This window comes from Ovis aries, chromosome 5, assembly GCF_016772045.2.
Source record: "Ovis aries strain OAR_USU_Benz2616 breed Rambouillet chromosome 5, ARS-UI_Ramb_v3.0, whole genome shotgun sequence".
NCBI classification, from domain to species: Eukaryota; Metazoa; Chordata; class Mammalia; order Artiodactyla; family Bovidae; genus Ovis; species Ovis aries.
This window is the reverse complement of record NC_056058.1, coordinates 64,081,073-64,087,674: the sequence shown is the minus strand read 5'-3', so window position 1 is coordinate 64,087,674 and position 6,602 is coordinate 64,081,073.

Genomic DNA, 6,602 nt, shown 5'->3' with positions numbered 1-6,602 from the left:
ATAGTGCAGACCAGGTGCGGGCATTGCTGAGCCAGCACGCTGTTAATCATGGGTGAAAAGGAAAATAAAAACCCACTGAGTCGGGTGACATCCATCGTGGAAATGTTTAGTGCAGTATGGTTCCTGCTGAAGTCCTGATGTAGGAATTTATAGTTCAATGCCCAGTGGAAACATTTACCTTAGTAAAAGCAGAAGACAATGTGCATCTCTTATTCTACACACTTATCACTTTTCATGTGGCTTCCCTGGTGGCTCTGATGCTAAAGTGTCTGCCTGCAATGTGGGAGACCCAGGTTCGATCCCTGGGTTGGGAAGATTCCCTGGAGAAAGATATGGCAACCCACTCCAGTACTCTTTCCTGGAAAATTCCATGGACAGAGGAGCCTGGTAGACTACAGTCCATGGGGTCACAAAGAATCGGACATGACTGAGCAACTTCACTAACTTTTTATGGTGGCAAGAAAGATTTTTAAATAGAATGTAACACTGCCACTGCTTGTTCTTGAGTCTTCTGACTTAATTCTGCCAAAGGGATGGGAGCCAGCTTCATTTAAGCTAATTTAGTACCTCTGTGATGGACAGGTGCTGCAGATACGAATGTATGGAGTATAAGAGAAAAGAGTCAATTCTGAAATAATCACCAAGAGGAGAAAGTCCTAGAATGGGTCCCTTTAGCATTATTCTGTCATTGAGAACTCAGTTTGGATGCTTTGTTTAGAACCCCAGAGCAGCTGCTAGGTTGGACATTTTAAGGTGATTAAAAGTCACTTTATGAACAAATTGTTGTGGATACACAAGTTATCCCTCTGTCCCAAAAGCTTTTAGGGTATTCAAATCGCTTTTATAAGTGATAATAATGAACTTGGCCATTCTTTTTCTCCTTGTTCATATTTTTGGCCATTTAGCCAATTCTTTAGCTAGTTGCTGTGCTGTTGCCATTTTTGTTTATTTCTGCAATTTTCTCATCTGTTAGTTTCTGATTTAACTATTTATGGCATGAAACAGTTATTGCACATAAGTGGAGTTATTCCGGAGGTATATTTTCTGAAATTTTTGCACATCCTTTGGATCCCTTGGTCAAAGAATACCATCTTCTCTGGATATAAAATTCTTGGGTCTTAGCTGCATTCTCTTAGAACTCTGTAGGTCCTACCTGTGTTCTTCTGATGTTAGTTATTTATACAGAGAAAACTGAAATAACTTGATTTATGTCCTTTTAAAGTAACTTCTTTTGTTTTCTCTAATTTTGTGTTTGAAGGCTTGTAGAACTGTCTATTCATCCCTGAAATTTCAAATTTCTTACCAGGATTTGTCTTGGCATAGGTTCTATTTAAGGTTTGCCTGAAAAACCCATGAAACACTCACTTTCCATCCAAGAATATTTTATTTGGGGCAGATTTTCTTCTATTATGCCTTCAATCATTGCATATAATCTGTTGACTCTACGACTTCCTTCAAAAATTATTATTTGTAGGTTAACCTGTGAGCTCTGACTTTAGATCTCTCCTCCCCTTTCCTCCTTATCATCTTTCCATACATTCAGAAGAACTTTCTAAAATGTGTCTCATTTCTGATTAAATTTTCTACAGTGTAGATTCTACTTTTCCTGCTTCCAATCAATAATTCTGGTTGTAATTTTTTTCTTTTTATTCAGAACATTTAAAGAAATGATGTTCCCTTTTTTTTTCTCTTATCCAGAATAAATTATCTCCTGAATTTTATTTCTGTTCTTTGGAAGGTTTATTCTTTCCTCTGAGTCTCTGCCACTTCACTATCCTCCAGCTACATATTGTATCCCTACTAAGATCTCCAATAGGGGGGATGGTGGAGAAAAAGATTATAACATACCTCATTGGTGCCTTTCATATTGATTATATGTTGATAAGATAATACCGAGAGTGAAAACTATTAAGAGTTAAAACAAAAGATACTTTCTTTTTATCCCAGACATTTAAAGAAATGATACCCTCTTTTTTTCCCCATGGTAGACCATGGAAATCTTAATGAGATGAAGCAGTTCAGCTTGAAGGATGGCAGAACATGCCACTCTAAAATATGCCACTTTGGCATAAGGATTATTTTGATCTTAAGGCACTTTAAAAAGCTGGTGCAAGTAGGACATTCTAATCTCCACTTTCCTTCCTGAAAACAGGAGATAAAAACTCACATGTGAAAGATACCCTCCCTGTACCAGGAGAAAAGAAGCATTTTTTCAGCAGGGAATCATTGCTGACAGAATTCTCTACAGACTTTGTTAAAATAATTCTTATCTTCCTTCAGCCTCTCCACGCAGTTTATTTTTCCACAATTGCCACTCTTTGTTCAAATTAGCACAAAAACATTCCAGTTTTGCTACTTCTTTGCATCTTCATTTTCTTATGAGGGCTCCCTTGTCATATAAAACTGAATTGAATACATCTGTATGTTTTCTCCTGTTAATCTTGTTATGTCACCTCAATTCTCAGATCCAGCCAAAACAGAGAACAGAGGTAAATGTTGTTTCTCTGTCAAGTTAAAGGTCCTAAACGTGGATGCCCACAAGGTCAAGAGAGAAACTGAAAGCAAGGAAGCAGAGGGACATGTGTCCTGACCGAAAAGTCTAGTACGAGTCGAAAATCTGGATATTTCAGCAATAAATCCAAATTTTACATATTAACAAATAATTGGGAAATTTTTTAAAACATGGGGCAAGTCACGCAACACACATATGTATTCCAGATTCAGCCTGGAGCTGCCTGCTGATATTCTCTGAGTTAATAAACCCTACAAAGCTGGGTTTCTGTGAAGCAGACCCACTCAGGATCTCCTCTCACACTTCAGGGACAAGCATTCCTAGTAGGAATTCTGAGAAAGGGTTTCTAGAACAACTATGGGAAGTATGGGTTAGATTTGAAAGTATCTGTGGTCTCTTTCACCTTAGATCTAAGTTTTCTTGACCCTATCACTAAACTTGAGAATCTCTCCCCCGGCATTCTGGACTACTGACTAAAGTTCTGTCCCTACTCTGGTCAGTCTCAGGGGAAAAAATTATTATTCTTACTTCGAATCCTTCATTCTGCAAAGCACTTCTCTGTTGCTGTTCAGTCACTAAGTTGTATCAGACTCTTTGCAACCCCATGGACTTAGGCCAGCAGGCTCCCCTGTCCTTCACTACCTCCCAGAGTTTGTTCAAATTCATGTCCATTGAGTTGGTGATGCCATCCAACCATCGCAACCTCCGCTGCTCCCTTCTCCTCCTGCCCTCAATCTTTCCCAACATCAGGGTCTTTTCCAATGAGTCAGTTCTTCACATCAGGTAGCCAAAGTATTGAACCTTCAGCTTCAGCATCAATCCTTCTGGTGAATATTCAAGGTTGTGAGAGAGTCAATTCCTAGGCAGGTTGACAAGAAGTCCAGAGTCTCCGAGGAGGAGAAAAGGGTCTGGGGGTCTCAAGGAGGAGATAGGGGTGTGGAATTCTCAAGGAGAAGGAAAGGACAAACCTCTTTTTTCTCTACATTCTTTAGTCTTAGTCACATAAAACGTTTTTCTTTAAGTCCTGGTGAAACAGAGGAAAACCACAGAATGGGAAAGACTAGAGATCTCTTCAAGAAAATTAGAGATACCAAGGGAATATTTCATGCAAAGATGGGCTTGATAAAGAAATGGTATGGACCTAACAGAAGCAGAAGATATTAAGAAGAGGTGGCAAGAATACACAGAAGAAGTGTACAAAAAAGATCTTCATGACCAAGATCATCACGATGGTGTGATCACTCACCTAGAGCCAAATATCCTGGAATGTGAAGTCAAGTGGGCTTTAGAAAGCATCACTACGAACAAAGCTAGTGGAGGTGATGGAATTCCAGTGGAGCTACTTCAAATCCTGAAAGATGATGCTGTGAAAGTGCTGCACTCAATATGCCAGCACATTTGGAAAACTCAGCAGTGGCCACAGGACTGGAAAAGGTCAGTTTTCATTCCAATTCCAAAGAAAGGCAATGCAAAAGAATGCTCAAACTACCACACAATTGCACTCATCTCACACGCTAGTAAAGTAATGCTCAAAATTCTCCAAGCCAGGCTTCAGCAATACGTGAACCGTGAGCTTCCTGATGTTCAAGCTGGTTTTAGAAAAGGCAGAGGAACCAGAGATCAAATTGACAACATCCACTGGATCATGGAAAAAGCAAGAGAGTTCCAGAAAAACATATATTTCTGCTTTATTGACGATGTCAAAGCCTTTGACTGTATAGATCACAATAAACTGTGGAAAATTCTGAAAGAGATGGGAATACCAGACCACCTGATCTGCCTCTTGAGAAACCTATGTGCAGGTCAGAAAACAACAGTTAGAACTGGACATGGAACAACAGACTGGTTCCAAATAGGAAAAGGAGTACGTCAAGGCTGTATATTGTCACCCTGCTTATTTAACTTCTATGCAGAGTACATCATGAGAAATGCTGGGCTGGAAGAAACACAAGCTGGAATCAAGATTGCCGGGAGAAATATCAATTACCTCAGATATGCAGATGACACTACCCTTATGGTAGAAAGTGAAGAGGAACTAAAAAGCCTCTTGATGAAAGTGAAAGAGGAGAGTGAAAAAGTTGGCTTAAAGCTCAACATTCAGAAAACGAAGATCATGGCATCTGGTCCCATCACTTCATGGGAAATAGATGGGGAAACAGTAGAAACGGTGTCAGACTTTATTTTTGGGGGCTCCAAAATCACTGCAGATGGTGATTGCAGCCATGAAATTAAAAGACGCTTACTCCTTGGAAGGAAAGTTATGACCAACCTAGAAAGCATATTCAAAAGCAGAGACATTACTTTGCCAACAAAGGTCCATCTAGTCAAGGCTATGGTTTTTCCAGTGGTCATGTATGGATGTGAGAGTTGGACTGTGAAGACAGCTGAGCACTGAAAAATTGATGCTTTTGAAGTGTGGTGTTGGAGAAGACTCTTGGGAGTCCCTTGGACTGCAAGGAGATCCAACCAGTCCATTCTAAAGGAGATCCGTCCTGGGTGTTCATTGGAAGGACTGATGCTACAGCTGAAACTCTAATACTTTGGCCACCTCATGCGAAGAGTTGACTCACTGGAAAAGACTCTGATGCTGGGAGGGATTGGGGGCAGGAGGAGAAGGGGACGACAGAGGATGAGATGGTTGGATGGCATCACTGACTCGATGGACCTGAGTTTGAGTGAACTCCAGGAGTTGGTGATGGACAGGGAGGCCTGGCATGCTGGGATTCATGGGGTCGCAAAGAGTCGGGCACGACTGAGTGACTGAACTGAAGAGGAACTAAAAAGCCTCTTGATGAAAGTGAAAGAGAAGAGTGAAAAAGTTGACTGAGCGACTGAACTGAACTGATTATACAACAAATAACTCTGTTTAAATTCTGTACTGAGGATTATATAACAACAATGTATCCTGCTTTAGGACAGTTTCTCCTTCTAGAAAAGCTTCTGACTAATCCTGTTATCTTAAATTGTAAGTTATGGGAGTGGGTCTAGTAAGGTCTTTACAACCTTGAGACATTCTTTTGACTTATTTTAATAACCAATTTAAGAAGTATATAACTCCATTGCTTAGACTAGCAAGGGGGCACTCTCTGTCCCCCTTCTGATGTCTATGTCAGACCTGTTCATACTTTTAAAACTCTGCTACACAAAAGCTCTTGAGTGATCAAGCCTGGTCCCTGGTCCCAAAGCTAAATATTCTTCTTTGGAGATCATGAATCCTTGTTCATGGTAAGTTATCAGTTGATTTCCTTTAGGAGTTACTGGTTTGATCTCCTTGCAGTACTTCTCTACCTTTTGTTTCAATTCTCTTAATATTGTTCACTGTATGTGTTATCATATCAACATGTAATCAATATAAAATGTATCCGTGAGATACTTTATAGTCTTTTTTCTATCAAGCCTTTGGAATTATCTCCTTGCAGATTTTTTCTGTTTTTCCTGGCCAGGTCTAGAACTGACTTGATAAATATTTGCTAAAAGTATAAAAGTATTTATGAAAAGTATAGTTCTGCTAATTTTAGACAATAAGAATGAATTTTTCAGTCACCCATTTTCCATATAAAAAGGATGAAGTAAATTTCCACATCCAGTTTCCCATCAAATCAGCAACTGAGCCCCAAACGCTGATCTGCAGTCAGCGGTCGCAGCTGGGCCTTGGACCATCAGCACTTTCCACGGTTACCAACTGTCTCTGGCACCACCTTCTGGCCATTCACTGCATCCCTAAAGCGTCACTAAAGGTGAACCAGAATCCATTCATCTGCAAGAGCAGAAACATCCTTAAGACCAACACTCAAGGGCTCAGATGAACACAGTAGAACATTTTTCCCAAGAAAATCTCCTCTCTGCTATGCTCATCCCTCCTCTGTTTTCTGGGGTCAAAACTTTATTTTTTAATAAATGTATCCACTGTGTCATGTATGGCAAAAAATCATAACCAGGATACAGCCTTTACCACCTAAGCAGAGTTTAAGTGGCCTGCGCCTCATGACCTCACCATAGTCCAGAAGTGGAATGAGCTATGCTGGGAGCTGTACAGGAGGAACCTGTGTCCAATTCCTCACCACACCACTCCTCAACCACAAGACCCTGA